The sequence below is a fragment of the Octopus bimaculoides genome, chromosome 27 (genome assembly GCF_046866305.1).
Source record: "Octopus bimaculoides isolate indiv1 chromosome 27, ASM4686630v1, whole genome shotgun sequence".
Lineage (NCBI taxonomy): Eukaryota > Metazoa > Mollusca > Cephalopoda > Octopoda > Octopodidae > Octopus > Octopus bimaculoides.
Genome location: NC_142954.1, coordinates 12,035,754 through 12,056,101, shown reverse-complemented (window position 1 = coordinate 12,056,101; position 20,348 = coordinate 12,035,754). Strand labels below are relative to the sequence as shown.

Below are 20,348 nucleotides of genomic sequence, written 5' to 3'. Positions count from 1 at the left end.
TACAGAGATTATACGCAGTATCCTCCATGATGACAAAGTTGTCATTTTAGGCAATTTTAATGCTCGCGTTGATGCAGATTGGGAGACGTGGAGTGTCTTAGGAAAGCATGGGGTTGGGAGTTCCAACGGTAATGGTTTACTACTGTTACAAATGTGCGTAGAGATGGATTTCTGTGCCATGAATTTAATGTTTCAACTAAAGAATCAGTATAAACCGACATGGATGCAACCTGGTTCTAAGAAATGGCATCTTATAGATTACATCCTCACCAGGAAATGAGATATTAGGGACTTTGCTGTTGTACGGGTGATGCATAGTGCAGAGTGCTAGACTGACCATAGGCTTTTGTGTGCCAAGGTAAATTTTGTTGTCAAGCCTAAGGTTAGAGCAATTAATGACAAGTTACCTAAATGGACTGATGTCAATAAATTTAATATTCCATTAGTACGCAGTGAGTTTGTGAGTGAGATAAATAGTTTGTCCTGTGACGGAAGTTGGAAGTCATTCAAAGAAAGAGTATACGAGATTTGTAGTAACAATCTTGGCTTTGTTGTAAAAAATACACCAAGATTGGTTTGACGATAATGATGAAGAAGTTAATCTTATCTTAGAGGAGAAGTGAACGGCATTTAACATGTTGCAAAATGTTGACATGTCAGCGAACAGGACAGTGGCCACATATTTCAAGGCAGTAAAAGCAACAGTGCTGAGGATGATGCAGGAAAATTTGAGGAGTGACAGATGCGATGAAATCCAAGAAGCCTCAAATGCTAACAATTCCAAACTTTTCTTTACTCCCTCTTGAAAAAAGTCTATGGACCAGCTTCACTAATGGTTGTGGTGCTTCAGAGCAAGGATGGCACAGAATTATTAACAAATCCTAAAGATATTGATGGGAGATGGAAAGAACATTTTGATGAGTTGCTCAATGGACCCACTGAAGTTGACCCCTCTTTTCTTGATAATGTACCCGAGAGACCAACGAAACATCTTTTAGCAGAGGTTCCACACCTGGCTGAAATAAAAATGGCAACCAGGAAATTGAACAATGGAAAGGCCCTTGGTATGGATGGATTAGGTGCAGAGATATATAAATATGGTGGTGATCATCTCTGAACAATATTGATGGATGTGATTCAGAGGGTTTGGCATACTGAAGAGGTTCCTCTGGATTGGGGTGATGCAACTATGGAGATACTATATAAATTGAAAGGTGGAAAGGATGTCTGGGATAATTATCGCGGCATCTGTCTGTTAGCTGTTTCTGGAAAGATCCTTTGTAGGGTAATGCTGGACAGATTGCTTCTGCACATTGCTGATGAGGTCCTACCAGAATCGCAATGTGGATTTAGGGATAGTAGGAGTACTATGGATATGATATTTTTAGCTAGACAGTTGCAAGAGAAGTGCATCGAAACAGGATATAGACTTATACCAGGTATTCATTGACCTAACAAAAGCGTTTGATTCTACTTTGGGTGATCCTGAAAAAGCTAGGATGCCCTGAAATATTTGTGAGAATGCTTAGACAATTCCATGACAAGATGGAAGTGAGAGTTAATGTTGGTGGTACCTTATCAGATCCAATTTCTGTAGAAAATGGTGTAAAACAAATTGATATTCCTGCTCTTACATTGTTTGCGATGTATTTTGCAATCATCTTTCAAATAGTTTTTGAAGATTGCACTGAAGGGGTCTATATAAGATATAGGACAATGGGAAAACTGTTCAATCTCAAAAGACTCTGTGCCAACACAAAAGTTCTGCATTCTCACCTCATTGAGTTTCTGTATGCAGACGATTGTGACCTGTTGGCACATTCCCAGAAAGATATGCAGCACATACTGAATGCAATTTCTATCGATCAATCTAAAAAGAAAAACTGTTATAATGTACCGACCCACTCCCTCCAAGATGTATTCTTTTATTCTATCAGTCTCTTTTGCCGAAACGCTAAGTTACAGGGATGTAAACACACCAGCATCAGTTGCCAAGCGATGTTGTGGGGGACAAACACAGATACATAAACATATACACACATATATATATACATATACGACAGGCTTCTTCCAGTTTCCATCTACCAAATCCTCTCACAAGGTTTTGGTTGGACCGAGGCTATTGTAGAAAATACTTGCCCAAGGTGCCACGCAGTGGGACTGAACCCAGGACCATGTGGTTGGTAATGTTTTATTATGTTTTATAACTGTGAATGATCAAAGGTTGGAGACTGTACCTAGATTTATTTATTTAGGAAGTACCTTGAGCACTGCTGGTCTTGATGATGAAATTTCATACAGAATCAGCAGGACTAGTAGTACCTCTCCAGCTCATCAGCTCCAGTCAAAACATCTAACTCATGCCAGCATGGAGAGTGGACATTAAATGATGATGATGATGATGATGATATATGGGAACTTTAGGTTAGTTAAAATATGTTTGTGACATATTTTCACTTTTAAAGGCAAATTCACTGGATCTACTGTGGAGAAAAAAATCCTCTCATGATAAAAAAGGTGTAAAAAAAAAACTATATCCAATGATACCCCCCCCCCCCCCCTTGTGTGAGTGTTTACAAGTGTTGTTACATGTTAAATAAAGTCACTGTGGGATTTTAATGACCAGAGATTCATGAGAGAGAGAAAGAAACAGACAGATAGATAAACAGAAAGAGAGAGAGAAAATAAACATTAAGTAGAATTGCGTGTCTTTATGTGTGTGTGAGAGGGGGGGGGAGAAAGAGAGGAAAAGAAAAACAGAGATAGACAAACAAAGAGAGAGAGAGAGAATAAACATTAAGTAGAACTGTGTATGTTTATGTGTGTCTATATGTATGTGTGTGTGTGAGAGAGAGAGAAGGAGGGAGACAGAGAGAGAGAGAAAGAGAAAAAAGAGAAAGTGAGAGACAGTAAATGAGCTAGATAGAAAGAGAGACAGACAGAGAGAGAGGGAGAGAAAGAGAGAGAGATTTATGAAGACATGTCACAGAAGACCAGTTTTCCTATAACCTGGAATAAACACTCTAAGAATTCCCAGAACGCTTGTTCGTTAAGACTGAAACAAACCCCATAACCACAAATCATTAATTATATTGGAATGTGTTGAAGCTTTTTACTAAAAGTTCATTTATTTATTTATTTATTTATTTATTTCTATATTCATTTATGATTATATTATTTATTTCTATATTTATTACTACATGTCTCTTTAATCGTTAGCACGCCAAACAAAATGTTTTGCGGCATTTTTTGTCTATCTTTGTGTTTTGAGTTCAAATTCTAGCAAAGTTGATATTGCCTTTCAGCCTTTTGGGGTTGACAAAATAAGTACCATTTGAGCACAGGGTTCGATGTAATTAACTAGCCCCACTGCTCCTAAAAATTTTCAAGCTTTATGCCTTTAGTAGAAAGGATTACTCTTTTACTCTTTTACTAGTTTCAGTCATTTGACTGCGGCCATGCTGGAGCACCACCTTTTAGTCGAACAAATCGACCACAGGACTTATTCTTTGTAAGCCCAGTACTTATTCTATCGGTTTCTTTTGCCGAACCGCTAAGTTACAGGGACATAAACACACCACCATTGGTTGTCAAGCGATGTTGGGGGAACAAACACAGACACACAAACATAGACACACATACATACATATATATATATATATATATATATATATATATATATATATATATATATATATATATATATATATATACATATATATATATATATATATATATATATATATATATATATATATATATATAAACAATTGCAGCGTGGAAGGTGTTTATAAGCCATTTAAAATAACACACAAAATCCGTTAGATTCACTTCAACATTTAAATTTAATTTGTCAAAATATTTTCGTCGCTTTGAGACCGCGACCTGTTCACTGACAAAATTCTGTGCTGCATCTTGTCAGTGAACAGGTCGCGGTCTCAAAGCGCCGAAAATATTTTGACAAATTAAATTTAAATGTTGAAGTGAATCTAACGGATTTTGTGTGTTATTTTAAATGGCTTATAAACACCTTCCACGCGGCAATTGTTTTCGTTCCAGCACACGATCTCAGATCAGGTCACTTGCTATGCAAGTGCATCTCCCTATATATATATATATATATATATATATATATATATATATATATATATATATATATATATATATATATATACATATATATACGACGGGCTTCTTTTCAGTTTCCGTCTACCAAATCCACTCACAAGGCTTTGGTCAGCCCGAGGCTATAGTAGAAGACACTTGCCCAAGGTACCATGCTGTGGGACTGAACCTAGAACCATGTGGTTGGTAAGCAAGCTACTTACCACACAGCCACTCCTGCGCCTTATTATTATTATTAATATTATTAATGTGAAGGCGCATGGCTCAGTGGTTAGAGCGTCGAGCTTACGATCGTGAGGTTGTGAGTTCGAATCTTGGACCGGGCTGCATGTTGTGTTGTTGAGCAAGACACTTTATTTCCTGTTGCTCCAGTTTACTCAGCTGTAGAAATGAGTTCTGACGTCACAGGTGCCAAGCTGTATCAGCCTTTGCCTTTCCCTTGGATAACATCGGTGGCGTGGAGAGGGGAGGCTGGTATACATGGGCGACTGCTGGTCTTCCATAAAACAACCTTGCCTGGACTTATGCCTGTGAGGGTAACTTTCTAGGTGCAATCCCATGGTCATTCGTGACCGAAGGGGGTCTCAGCATATTATTATTATTATTATTATTATTATTAGGAAAGTGAGGGTGGAGAGGGAGGTGCTGTCCTTGAGTAAATTTATTGAAAGGTGGGTGAAAGTTGCGAAAATGGCAAGAGTGGATGGTACCTCTCTAAGAGTAGACCTGAGGCAGACAAAAGGAAAAGGAATTAGAGAGGGCACTTGCCTTTGGTGTTCAGGGAGATCTTGGACAGTGGGGTTCCTCGATTATCCCTAGAGGTCCTTCTGTATCAGGAAGCCCACATCACTATCATCTTTTTTTTCTCACATATTCTATGTACACTTCCTTTCATTGTTTATTGTATATTGTGTATACTTCCTTTCATTCTTTCTTAATCAATTTATTATATGTAAACCCCAACTCTTTATGTCTGTCTTTGTATTGTCCCCATCACCCTTCACCCTGGTGGCAAATAAAAGAAATCATCATCATCATTATTATTATTATTATTATTATTATTATCATTTTATGTTTGACTTTTGCTTTGCCTTTGTACAAGTTGGATCCAAGTCTCACCCAGAGACCTCAAGAGACAACAAGTTAAAAATTCATGTAGGTATTATGCCTAGGGTACCATATATTTGGATTTGTACATAGTGTTGTTTTATTATTATTATTATTATTATTATTATTATTTTATGTCTGACTTTTGCTTTGCATTTGTACAAGTTGGATCCAAGTCTCACCCAAAGACCTCAAGAGACAACAAGTTAGAAGTTCATGTAGGTGTTATGCCTAGGGTACCATATATTTGGATTTGTACATAGTGTTGTTTTATTATTATTATTATTATTATTATTATTATTATTATTATGTTGTTTTTTTTCTTCTTTCTTCAAATTTTTTCCCATTTCTCGTCGAGTGTTTTCCGTACACCTAGGGCAGAGAAACGTTGTATGCATTCCCAATTTACACACGCAAATTCATAGGTAAAACATGTATTTAAAAAAAAAAAAAATTTTTAATCTTTTTTTTTTTTATTATTATTATTATTATTATTATTATTATTATTATTATGTTGTTTTTTTTCTTCTTTCTTCAAATTTTTTCCCATTTCTCGTCGAGTGTTTTCCGTACACCTAGGGCAGAGAAACGTTGTATGCATTCCCAATTTACACACGCAAATTTATAGGTAAAACATGTATTTAAAAAAAAAAAAAATTTTTTATCTTTTTTTTTTATTATTATTATTATTATTATTATTATTATTATTATTATTATTATTATTATTATCATTATTATTATGTGAGAGAGAAATGTATGTACAAATATATGAAGCCACTATACCCATCACAACTACCTGCCTAATAAGGGTACACCTTATTAGGCACATGCATCACAACCTTATGCGTGCAACATAGTGATTTCATATCAAGATAAACAGTACATAACCTTGCAGTTGGGACCCAGTTAGAATTTTCTTCAGGTCAAGCAGCCCATCCTGCTCCAAAGGTCTCCGAATAAGATTTGTTTTAGGATGATGAATGAAACACCCATGTTTCCAGAGGTGAATTATTCAAACCCCAAAGAATTCCTCTCAACACATAACTATTATGCTCCCCCACTACTTCTGCTCATGATCAGAGATGCACATATCGTCAGCCACCAAGGGACATGCTCAACTGGTTAAGGTCAAGCAACTGACAAGCAATTTTGTGGTATTGAGCTGAATATTTGCTGTGCCAAGACAAAACATGTACGTGGTAACACTTCCAATCAGCTAAGATCAGAAGCCATGAGAGCTACTGCCTGGTACTGCATCCGGGCAATTATCATCATCATCATCATTATTATTATTATTATTGTTATTCAGTAGTTTTATTTTTATAGCATGCTTTCACTTCACTACCGAGCGCAGTTCTGTGCGCCTTGGGTATGTGCTGTGGTTTGCTGTGATGCTCTTATGGTTACTGTATTGAAAGCGTTTTGCGTAGGATGTGTGCAGTGCCCAGTAGTGCAATTTTCTGTATGTTATATATATTTGTAAGTCCTGGTGTTTTTGTTATATTATTATTATTATTATTATTATTATTATTGTTCAGTAGTTTTATTTTTATAACGTGCTTTCACTTCACTACCGAGCGCAGCTCTGTGCGCCTTGGGTATGTGCTGTGGTTTGTTGTGATGCTCTTATGGTTACTGTATTGAAAGCGTTTTGTGTAGGTTGTGTGCAGTACCCAGTAGTGCAATTTTCTGTATGTTATATATATTTGTAAGTCCTGGTGTTTTTGTTATGTATTTGTCTGAATATTTTTCTTTATTATCATTATTATTATTATTATTATTATTATGATCATCATCATCATCAAGGCAGTGAGCTGGCAGAATTGTTAGCATGCCGGACAAAATGCTTAGCAGTATTTCTCCTGTTGCTATGTTCTGAGTTCAAATTCCACTGAGCTTGACTTTGCCTTTCATCCATTCAGGGTTGATAAATTAAGTACCAGTCATGTACTGGGATTGATGTAGTCAACTATCCCCCTCCCCCAAATTTCTGTCCTTGTGCCTTTAGTAGAAAGGATTATTATTATTATTATTATTATTGTTGTTGTTGTTGTTGTTGTTATCTCGAGGTCAGCTTCCACTACTTCATCCTATGTTTACCTGGGGTCTTCCTGGGGCCTTCCTCTTCTGCAAGTCTTATCCACATCAATAAACCATTTTAACCGAATGGGAACAACACCTGCGTTTAACTCCATTTCTTTATATATATATATAAACAAATAGTAAATGAGTATATGCATATATACGTACAGGTATGTGCATACCGACATCCACCTGTATGTATAGGTGGATATCTGGGTACAGGACATTGCAAACAAAACGTAGACGAGAAAACACACAAGCCACATAGAGAACATTCTTCTTCATCAGCTACCCCCGTTTTAACACCGGCGTTTCGAAGAGCTGGGCAGGACGCATCGCTAAAACGGCTCTTCCCATGGACCGCAAATTAAATTTGTATACACAAATTAAACCTTGCCATGGAGGAATGAAGTGGCGGACAAAAAACAAGACAGGAAAACAAACAGAAAAGCTATACGGCCAGACGGGAAAAATTATGTGTATGAACGCTGTATATATATATACATGCATATATGGGTACAGGGCATCACGAAATGAGTTCAAACAATATGAAATAGTTAAACAAATGGGTTACATATATAAACAATGAGAAAAAATGGAGAACCAGACAAGCAATGCTCAAAATGAGGAGTAGAGAGACAGCCAATAACTGATGAAGGGTCGTTCTTTGTGTTTACTTGTCCTGTACCCATATACGCATGTATATATATATGTATATATATATACTATATATTATTTACTATTATATATATATATATATATATATATATATATTTATGGGTTTCAGCCAAGTGGCTGTGGTCATGCTGGAGCACCACCGTGAAAATTATCAAAACAAATGCTTCGCCCACAGGGGGACATGAACCCACGACCCTCAGCTGACTCTGAAGATTCAGTCATAAAAGTCTGATGCTCTACCGACTGAGCTATGCGGGCTTACGCGCGCGCGCACACACACACACACACACACACACACACACACACATATATATATAGTGAGATCGTTGCCAGTGTCCCTGGACTGGCTTGTGCGGGTGGCACATAAAAGACACCATTTCGAGCGTGGCCGTTTTCGTGCTGGTGACACGTAAAAGCACCCACTACACTCTCTGAGTGGTTGGCGTTAGGAAGGGCATCCAGCTGTAGAAACTCTGCCAAATTAGATTGGAGCCTGGTGTTGCCATCCGATTTCACCAGTCCTCAGTCAAATCGTCCAACCCATGCTAGCATGGAAAGCGGACGTTAAACGATGATGATGATGATGATGATATATATATATATATATATTAATACAAATAAATGAGTATATGCATATATACGTACATATATGTACATACCTACATCTACATGTATATGTAGATGCATATCTGGGTACAGGACGTTGCAAAAAAACGTGGACAAAATGATAAACAAAGTATATATATATATTTGTATATATATATATATATATTTATATATATATATATACATATATATGCGCACATATATATAGGCTTTTTGCATATGCATGTATACACGCGTTTTAATGTATATGTATACATACAGACATATATATATATATAGATGTATATATGTCTGTATATAAACATATGCATACGCATATATGAATATGCATACATACATATGCACACATTCATATTTACATAACGAGAGAGAGGGAGAGCAACAGCTTGATAGGTGAGACATATAAGAACCAACACGTTGCCAGACAAAGGAAGCATGTATTGCAAACAGACGGACTGCCAGGTAGGCAGACAGAGAGGGCACGTGCAGCCAGCAAGCCAGACAGACAGAGGAAAGATGCGGCCCGAGAGGCAGTCAGGCAGACAGACATACCAGACAGCCCGACGGACAGCGCAGGCGGACAGACAGACAGCGGAAGCATGCAGGCAGCCAGCCGGACAGACATACCAGTCACGCAGGCAGGCAGACAGGCCGACAGAAAGGCATTCGAAAGCAGGTATGGCAGTTTTGAGGACTGAGTGACGGTGGTGGTGGTGGTGGTCGTGGGTGGTAGGATGAGGTGAAAGATGAGAGTGAGAAAGAAAGAGAGATATTGCATGAGTGTATAAAGAGGAAGAAAGTGAGTGAGTGAGTGAGAAAGAGAAAAGTTTGTGAGGGAGAGAAAGAACTATAAGGAGAGAGAAAGAGAGGAAGGATGTATGTGTGTATATAGAGAGAACAGTGTAAGAGAAAGGATAAATAGAGAAGGATAGTGATTGAGATAGTTAAATAGAAAAAGAGTGTGTAAGAGAGAGAGAGAGAGAGAGAAAAAGAGAATACGTGTGTTTGAGAGATAGATATACACATAGACTCAGAGAGAAAGAGAGAATTTGAGAAAGTTTTAGAGTGAGATAGAAAGATTGGAAGCATGTAGAGGAAAAAGTGAGGAAGACGGGAAGAAGATATAATAAAGAGAAAAAATGAGGGGAATAAAAAAGAGAGAGGAGTAAAAGAAAGAAAGGCAGAGAGAGAGAGAAAGAGACGAAAGGGAGTGTTTAGTGAGGAAGAGGATGAGGATCCTAGAGATTGTCATAAGGTCGTCGAAGGAGGAGGAAGGGGAGGCAAGTACTGTTGGCCAATCTGGTTGGTTGACGGAGGGAAAAGTTACTTATTTAGCCTAACCTAGATAATAATAATAATAATACTAGTAATAATAATAATAATAATACTAATAATGATTTATAATAAAACGTCCTATCACTCACTCTCACTGTGTATTATTTTATCACTCATTAACTCCTTCTCTCTCTTTCACTCACTCACTCTCTCTTTATATATTACTCTATCACTCATTCTCACGTGTATCTTTCGCCATCTGTGTATTTTTACTCTCTTTGCATATTACTCTATCGCTCACTTATTCCTTCTCTGATTCAGTATATGTCACTCCCTCCCTCTCTGTATCTTTCACTCCCTCACTCTGTGTCTGTTATCTTTCACTGTCTTTATGTATTTACTATTACTCATTCACTCACTCCTCTCTCTTTGAATACCTCTCTATCTAACACTCACCCCCTTCTCTGTTTCTTTCACTCACTCTCTCACACTCATATTAAACACATAACAGGCCACAGCGGGTCTCTCCCTCCGTTATCTTCGGGGTTAACAAAAAAAGAGAAAAACACACACAAAAAAACTGTAAAAAAGCTAAGGGCATGGCCGAGCTCTGATCCTTTATTTTGCCCCTTTTTTTCTAAAAAAAAAAATTGCTTTCTTTTTAAAACACGTCTTGGATTTTGAGGGATTTCTCTAAAATTTCGCGTAAGTAATTAATAATTAAAATTTAATTAAAGCACACATGAAATTTAATTAAAACCATTATATGAATATATATATATAGCAAATTAAAATGTTGAAAAAATATACACCTACACACACACACATACATATATATATATATATATATATATATATATAGTGGTAATTTAATTAGTGGCGATCTTAAGATCGCCTAATTAGTTTTTATTTATGTTAAAACAAAAACAGAGTATATAAGTTTATATATGGAGTTTATATATTGTTGATAAACAGATATGATATTGAGTTTATATATATATACATATCTGTTTAGTTTATGTGTGTATCTATATATATATGCAGAAACTTGTGTCTGGTTTATATATACCTATCTGTTGAATGTGTGTGTATATATATATAGGCGATCTGTACCGTAAGATCGCTATATATATATATATGTATATATAATCTTTTGAAACTTCTGTTTCTTTCTATCTCTTGTTTGTCTTTACTATGGATCTATATATACATGTTAAATCAACCTTATCTGTGATATGAATTTGTTTAATTACCTAATTACTCTAAATTTGTCCATTCTTCATTATATATACATATATATAAAGCAGTTTTAAAAGCCTGCCTCTCTATGTGTGTGTGTATATATATATATATAGTATACAACTACTTTATAAATATATATATATATATATATATATATATATGTGTGTGTGTGTGTGTGAATATGTGTATTTCTTCCTGAAATTCTTGTTGTCTGTCTGTTTGTCGTGCTATCTTCCTCCTCCTCTGGTGTCTATATACATTACACACACACATAAGTGTATGTCATATATATATATATATATATCTTTCTCTATATATATACATAAATATATAATTCCACAACTAGACCATTATGGAGTCAAACATACATACATACACTTCTAAACTTAAACACACATAACTTTTATACACACAAGTTTTATATGAAAAGTTTTAATAAATCCCCCCCCCCCCCCTCCTCTCTCTTATCCGGTCGATTCAGGTCGGGAAAGTTTTTTAACTATTCACATTCTTTTCGTTCTTTTATTTAAAATAGTTTGTTGCTTTTTAATTTCGTTTTATTTCCCAGTTGTTAGCTGCAAGTAGTTATTTTAAACAACAGTGGTGTATATTCATAGTTCTTAGCTTGTGTGTTTGAAAATATGTATATAAAAATTTGTATATGTATATTTATTTAAATAGTGTGAGTATATATATATATATATATATATATATATATATATATATATATATATGAGAATGAGAGAGCTGTATGTGTGTGTATATATAATTTATGCACGCATAGATTTATGAATATATGCATAAATTTATATATAGGCATATATATATATATATATATATATTTATAGGCATCTGCACACACAAAAACAAATATATATATCTGTAGATACACAAAGAACATACAATATGCACACACACACACACACACATAACTTCTGGGTGTTAGTTGTCTAATAAAATAATTGAAATTCGGAATGAGTTATTTATATAGTAGTAGTAGTAGTAGTAAGAATTGTAGTTGAAATACTACTACATCTAAAATAGGGCACTTGTCCCATTAGTTAACTCCATACTGTGTTGCGTGTATTTATATATATGTGTGTGTGTATATATATATATATATATATATTTATATTTGCGTGCATGTGTATGTATGTTTATATACAACTTCTCCTCTACACACACATTTTACACTGTTGATATACATACTTTTATATACTGTATTTTTTCCCCCAAATCTCTATGTGTATATACATCTATTCGTATATCTAGACACATACATACACTTTCCATATATATATATATATATATATATATATATATATACATATACATACACACACATACACTTTCCACACACACACACACACATACACTTTCCACATACATAGAGATGTGCTTTTTTTAACGGCCCTACCAGAATCCTCTAAGTTTGAAGAATTTCACAAACGGTCTTATTGTCTGCATATGTACCACACACATACTCAAATGTGTGTGTATAATCGCGCGCGCACACACACACACACACACATATTCTTATTCATGTTTGTTTGTGGTAACATCTTTGGGTCGACATTTGTGTCGGTTTAATAATTACACAAAACATATTCATCATGGTTTTAAGAAAAAAGATGACAAATAACCGATTATCCGATGAACTTCATTGTTATATATTAAAACTTGAATACACTCACACACAAATATTACACGGGAAAAGTGATATATGTATTCTATTTATACCTGTTTCAGTCATTTGACCGTGGCCGTGCTACAGCACCGCCTTAAGGGGTGTTTAGTGTAAGAAATCAACCCCAGGCCATATTCTTTGTAAGCCTAGTACTTATTCGATCGGTCTCTTTTGCTGAATCGCTAAGTTACGAGGACAAACACGTCAGCATCTCTTTATTACCAAACACATCAGCATCTGTTAAGCGATGGCAGAGAGACAGACATGCACGCACAAATACACACACATAAATATATAGGTGGAGGTAAAGACGGAGGCACAATGGCCCATTGGTTAGGGCAGCGGACTCGCGGTTTCGATTCCCAGACCGGGCGTTGTGAGTGTTTATTGAGCGAAAACACCTAAAGCTCCACGAGGCTCCGGCAGGGGGTGATGGCGAACCCTGCTGTACTCTTTCACCACAACTTTCTCTCATTCTTCCTGTTTCTGTTGCACCTGTATTTCTAAAGGTCAGCCTTGTCACACTCTGTGTCACGCTGAATCTCCCCGAAAACTACGTTAAGAGTACACGTGTCTGTGATACACGACGGGCTTCTTTCAGTTTCCGTCTACCAAATCCACTCACAAGGCTTTAGCCGGCCCGAGGCTATAGCAGAACTGAACCCGGAACCATGTGGTTGAGAAGCAAGCCTCTTTCTACACAGCCACGCTTGCACATAATTATATATATATACATGCACACTACGCAATTGGGGACCTAGTTATAGAGACAACATTTTATTCAGTTATGCGTAACTTTTACAGCCCCATGTATGTATGTGTTTGTGTGTATGCATATGATGCACTATAGGAAAATAGCTCAACTGATGAATATATGAGGGATTCTGGGAGATACTGTGATATAAATAGCCAACGCATATATAATTGCTCTCGTACACGCTCAGGCAAGACTTCTTTTTGTATCCCACCCCCCAAAAAACACCCTCCCCCCAAAAAACACCCTCCCTTTTTTCTTCTTTTCTTTTCTTTCCTATACAAACCCCCGTTTTCGGATACGGAGAATACGAATCTGCAAAAAAATTGGCAAAAATTGGTATTTTGAAGTTACCCCCCTCCCTTTCCCTAATCTCTTCGTTTTAAACTTTTTTCAGAATTTTTTTTTTTTTCAAAATATACGGAAAAATACGGAGATTATGATTCTGAAAAGAATCTCCAAAAATTTTTGTAAAAATTTTTTTCAGAAATTCTTGTTAAGAGAAATATGCGGAAAAATACGGAGATTACGATTCTTAAAAAAATTTCCAAAATTTTTGTAGTTACGGTTAGGGTTTTAGGGTTAGGGTTACGGAAAAAGGTGAAAAATGAAGGGGGAGGGGGGAGGAAATTTTAAAATGCCGATTTTTGGCAATTTTCCGCAATCTCCGTATCCGAAAACGGGGGTTTTTTGGCAAAAAAAAAAAAAAAGAAAAAAAAAAGAGAAAATGGGGGTACACACTTATATTTTACACATTTAATAATTGTGTGTGTGTATGTATGTATATATATATTTGTGCGCACACACACATACAAACTGGAAGAATAAGTCCTGAAAACCGGAAAAGTGGCTAAATATTCGTTTCAACAGAATTTTTGTGATATTTCTGGAACCTGAAGTTTCCTGCTGATGAACTTCAGTATTTTTTTCTTTCAACTAGTGTCTTTGTGTGTGTGTATACTCTTGTTTCAGTCATCGAGGTTTCAGACCCTAGATGCTATTTTTAACCTTGGTACATATTCTTTTGGATCTGTTTTTGATGAACCACTAAATATATTTGGACATAAACATCCTGACAACTGTCTAGTTTTCAGATAGAATGTATGTGTGTATATATATGGGAAGATGGTTTAGTTAAACTATTTGGGCAAAGATAGAAAAGAACATAATCAAGAAAGAATTGGAAGGGCATTGCGACCAATGGTATATAACATCTGATATATTGGTCAATATTGGTGATAAAGTTATATTGTTGTTGTTGTTGTTGGCACTCCGTCGCTTACGACGTCGAGGGTTCCAGTTGATCCGATCAATGGAACAGCCTACTCGTGAAATTAACGTGCAAGTGGCTGAGCACTCCACAGACACGTATGCCCTTAACGTAGTTCTCGGGGATATTAAGCATGACACAGTGTGTGACAAGGCTGACCCTTTGAATTACAGATACAACAGAAGCAGGAAGTAAGTGAGAGAAAGTTGTGATGAAAGAGTACAGCAGGGTTCGCCACCATCCCCTGCCGGAGCCTCGTGGAGCTTTAGGTGTTTTTGCTCAATAAACACTCACAACGCCCAGTCTGGGAATCGAAACCGCGAGTCCGTTGCCCTAACCAATGGGCCATTGTGCCTCCATGATAAAGTTATATATATATAGTGTATATAAGAGGGATCATCCCCTGTAACGATATTGGAGTTTGGTTGAAGCCTTTGAGCACTAGTAAGTATCTTCTATACTGAGAATCTCTGGATCTCATCTGTGGACTATATATATTCGGTTGGTGCATAATTATTGTTGCTTTTTTTCAACAAATTTTATTCAACAAAAACAAAAACATCTTTGAATGATGGTCTGACCGTCTGCCAAGCAAATGGGAAGCAGTAATTGAAGAAGATGGTGAATATGCTCCGGAATAATCATTTAAAGATGTTTTTGTTACATGTTATTGCTTTTGTTGAATAAAATTTGTTGCAAAAAGCCACAATAGTTATGCACCAACCCAATATATATATGTGTGTGTTGAGGGTAGATTTATCTTTTGCCTCGACATAGCATGATAGTTGTAAACAAGCTTCACTGTCCTGCATGCAGTGTTTCATTTCCAGTCTTCTGTGTACGCATATCTGGTCATGGGGAAATATTACTTGGCTTGGAAAACAGGTGAGGGTTGATGAACAGGATCTGCCTTTATAAATTCCATCCAACCTATGCAAACATGGAAAAGTGGATGTTAAAATGACGATGGTGAAGATGATATATTAGATGAAATGGCTGCAGAAGTGACTCGGAGACCTTTGGCAATATGTTGTGCTTGAGAACACCTGTCAAGCAAAGTGAAATTGTAGTCTTGGCTGATCCTGGTGTCACTTAACTGGCACCCATACCGGTGACATGTAAAGAGCATTGGGCCTCCCGGAGGCAAAGTGACTGAGTTCCTTTTGAGTGTTGAGCCTCATTGGAAGCAATGACCGAGGCCTTTGTCATTATGTTATGCTTGAGAAGACCCATCAAGCTGAGCAAAATTGCAGTCATGGCAGATATTGGTGTCATGCAAATGGCTTCCATGCTGGTGGCATGTAAATGGCACCCATCGCACTCTCGGAGTGGTTGGCGTTAGGAAGGGCATCCAGCTGTAGAAAACCATGCCAAATCAGACTGGAGTCTGGTGCAGCTTACCAGCCCAGTGAAACCGTCCTACCCATGCCAGCATGGACAAAGGACGTTAAATGATGATGATGTAATATGTATCCCAAGGCCTGACATCTTCCAGAATATTGGAAATGAATTACATTGCTTGTATGACAGTGACACTTGTTTACAACTATCATGCAATGTCTCCTTGGATACAAACACACACACACGCTTATGCATATACATATGCACGCATGTATGTGTGCATGTATGAATGTGTATGCATGTACATGTGTGTGTGTGTGTGTGCATGTATATATGTATGTGTATATCTTTATATATGTATGCATGTGTATAAGCGCACATCATATGGCCAAGGCGCTATGCAGTGGGACTGAACCCCAAATCACAAAGCTGGAAAGCGAACTTCTTAACTACTCTTGTATATGCATTTCTAAATGTCTGTGTGTTTGGATATATATATATATATATATATATATATATATAGATTTGTATGTGTGTGTGTGTGTATTTGTATGTGTGTGTGTGTGTATTTGTATGTGTGTGTGTGTGTGTGTATTTGTGTGTGTGTGTGTATTTGTATGTGTGTGTGTGTGTATTTGTATGTGTGTGTGTGTGTGTGTATTTGTGTGTGTGTGTGTGTGTATTTGTATGTGTGTGTGTGTATTTGTATGTGTGTGTGTGTGTGTGTGTGTATTTGTGTGTGTGTGTGTGTGTATTTGTATGTGTGTGTGTATTTGTATGTGTGTGTGTGTGTATTTGTGTGTGTGTGTGTGTGTGTATTTGTATGTGTGTGTGTGTGTATTTGTATGTGTGTGTGTGTGTGTATGTGTGTGTGTGTGTATTTGTATATATGTGTGTGTGTGTGTATTTGTGTATATGTGTGTGTGTGTGTGTATTTGTATATGTGTGTGTGTGTGTGTGTGTATTTGTGTATATGTGTGTGTATATTTATGTATGTGAAACATATACAGCTAAAAGTGACTTGTTGCTGCCAGTTAAAATGTTTACCAAAATCTTTTACAGAAATATCCCATTCTCTCTCTCTCTCTCTCTCTCTACCTTTCACCATCACCCTCATCACTCTAGCAGTTTTCCTTGTCACCACAAGCACTACCACCACCATCATCATCCATATCACCATAATCATCACCATTTGCATCATCTTCACTTTTGCCACCACCATTGTGATACTGTCATCACCACTACCACTGCCGTCATCCTCACCACTGTCATCTTTTCTGTCATCATCACCCTCATTACCTGCATCACCTCCACGACCTTAACCACAACCATCACCATTGTTGTTTCCGTCCATCATCATCTCAGCTATTACCATCGCTTTCACCTCAGCGATCCCCATCAGTCATCGTTGTCCGGTTGTCAGCACAGAGCCAGTTAGACACTGCATGGTGGCAATGACCTGCTAGGAATAACAACCAAATTCCTCTGTCTTAAAAAAAAAAAAAATGGGGATGACACAGGACAATGAAGTCCTAGATTTGCAAAAATAGATTAGAATGCTTATCGATTGATCTGCTGTCTCAGGACCTTCCTGTGGCTAAACAACAATAAACATCACAGCAATCATTATTACTCTGACTATTAAGATGGTGAGCTGGTAGAATCATTACAATTGTGGACAAAATGCTTAGCAACATTTTCTCTTGCAATACGTTCTGAGTTCAAGTGCTGTCAGGGTCGACTTTACTTTTCTTCCCCTTGAAGTCGATAAAATAATTACCAGTCGAGGGCACTGGGGTCAATGTAATCAACTTATCTCCCTCCCCTGAAGTTGCTGGCCTTGTGACAAAATTTGAAATCATTATTTTGTTTGATGCCACAGTAGACTGTGGTGTATTTCCCTGGACATCAATGCAAAAAAGTACCCCACTTTTCTTTATGTAAAAACTATATTTGGTGACATAGAGGTTAGCATCAATTTGTCGAGGACAACTCTCTGCCTGTTTTCTGTGGCAACCCTGCAATGCCCTCTCCTGATAAGCTAATTGTAATATAGAGGAGAAACTAGGCTCTCATATGACTGCGAGATAGCAGAACTGTTTGCACATTAGGTAGAATGCTTGGCTGATGTTGGTGTCACGTAACTGGCACCCATACCGGTGACATGTAAAGAGTATTGGGCCTCATGGAGGCAAAGTGGCTGAGTTCCTTTTGAGTGTTGGAAGCAGTGACTGAGGCCTTTCATTATGTTGTGCTTGAGAAGATCCATCAAGCTGAGCAGTTCCAGAGCTGTCTTGAAGCTATGGTAGAAGCTGGAGGTGGCTACTTTGAGTAGTTTATCTCCGAGCCATAATCTAGCAGATATTTCGTCTGTCCTTACATTTTGAGTTCAAATTCCATTGAGGCTGATTTTGCCTTCCTTTCTTTTGGGTCAATAAAATAGTTACCAGTCGAACACTGGGTCTATGCAATTGACTTAACTACTCCTGGGTTTCAGTATAAAAAGTGCACTTCTCTGCTTAGCCATGTCGAGCCAGGGTGGCAGAATAGGCTCATCAAACCAGGATGAACTCAAATTTAAGTTCATGATTGTGGTTGGTGGAGAGAACATGCAAAGGCCTTTGTCCTTCAGCTAACTGAACATAGGTGGTTCAGTCCAGTCCGGGCTCTCATATTCCTTACCATAGACACATGAACATCATCATTTGAAGTCCGCTTTTCCATTCTTACATGATGAACAGGGCCTTAGGCTCAATCCAGACAGCTGTGTGAAGCTGCTGGAAACTGTGGGCAATCCCTGGCTGGAGAGGGTTGCTGCTGGAAGACTGTAGCAACTGGATTCAGAAGTGGTTGTCGGAGAATTTCTACGACTTCACTGACTCCAATTCCTGGCCTTCCAATTCCTCCTCATTGTAATCCAATGGATTACACAATCCATAGGATGTATGGAGTGTGGTTGAGAAAAGCAGCAACTGCTTTGCCTGCAACACCAAGGCTGAACTTGTGGTGTTTGAAGATCTTGTGGTGTTTGAAGATCTTGTGGTGTTTGAAGATCTTACCAGCTACACAGTGAGGAACACGCATGTCAAGTTCCAGAGCTGTCTTGAGGCTATGGTAGAGATGGAGGTGGCTACTTTGAATAAATTATCTCCTAGCCATAATCTAGCAGATATTTTTTTAATTTTTGGATTGAATATTATGTTTTCTTTTCCTTTTATAATAATTTATAATTCTCACTTCACTATTTTTGAAATCAGTTCATGCTTCCTATGGTCTTCTCTATAAGGCTGACAGGGTGAGTTAGGTCCTTTAACCCTCAGCGACAGTAATGGGTCACTGATGAAGATGAATTAAATCTGAAATCAGTGCTAATATGACTCCATCTCACTTGTAGGGAGGGAGTATGTCTCCCTTGTCAGTCGTTAGAAAAGTGCTCTCTCGTGGGTAAGAGTTGTTTTGACTCTTATTTCTAGCAATGCTCATGCTTACTAGCACCCTCTGTCATTTCCGTGATGATTATACTCGATGCCTTCCAGCTGTAAATTGCAAATAGTCACCTTAATAATTTATATATATATATATACATATATATATATATATATATATATTTAGACTGAAGGTCGATCTCAAAACACTGATGAGAAAGGGCTGAGATATATGGTGCATTGCTGTACTTAAGACCTGTTCACCACAACTGAATTGAGATCCTGAGACCAAGGTTCCATGTAAAAAGCATTGCTGTCGGTGCTTGTGCTGTGTAAAAAACACTCATGTTGGTTCCATGTTAGAAGCACTGGTGATGGTACCACGATAAAAGCACTGGTGGTGGTGCCATGTAAAAAGTACTGGTGATGGTGCCACGATAACAGAACTGGTGATGGTGCCACGATAAAAGCACTCAAAAAAGTGGCTGGCATTAGGAAGGCGATTCAGCTGCAGAAACCAAGTCCAAACAGACAATGGAAGCCGCTGCAGGCCCTGGCTTCGCTACATCCTGTCAAGCTGTCCAACCCACCCCAGCATGGAGACCGGACATTAAATGTTGATGATGTAGATGCATGGTGAACTTAGACCGATCAATACCCATTGGTGGGCAGTTCTTTTTGAGTACTTACTCAAAATGCATAAACATGTATGAATTCTAAAATTGAATACTCTTTTACTCTTTTACTTGTTTCAGT

The 20,348-nt window shown here is 37.4% G+C and overlaps 1 long non-coding RNA gene across 1 annotated transcript in view; it reads left to right on the top strand.

Moving 5' to 3' along the window:
* The first annotated feature begins 10,329 nt into the window (after positions 1 to 10,329).
* The window catches only part of LOC149130855 (uncharacterized), a 33,468-nt gene continuing 23,449 nt past the window's right edge, over positions 10,330 to 20,348 (top strand). The window contains exon 1 of the long non-coding RNA XR_016238632.1: positions 10,330 to 10,578. This is a non-coding gene — a long non-coding RNA (uncharacterized LOC149130855). The remainder of the gene's footprint in view (positions 10,579 to 20,348) is intronic.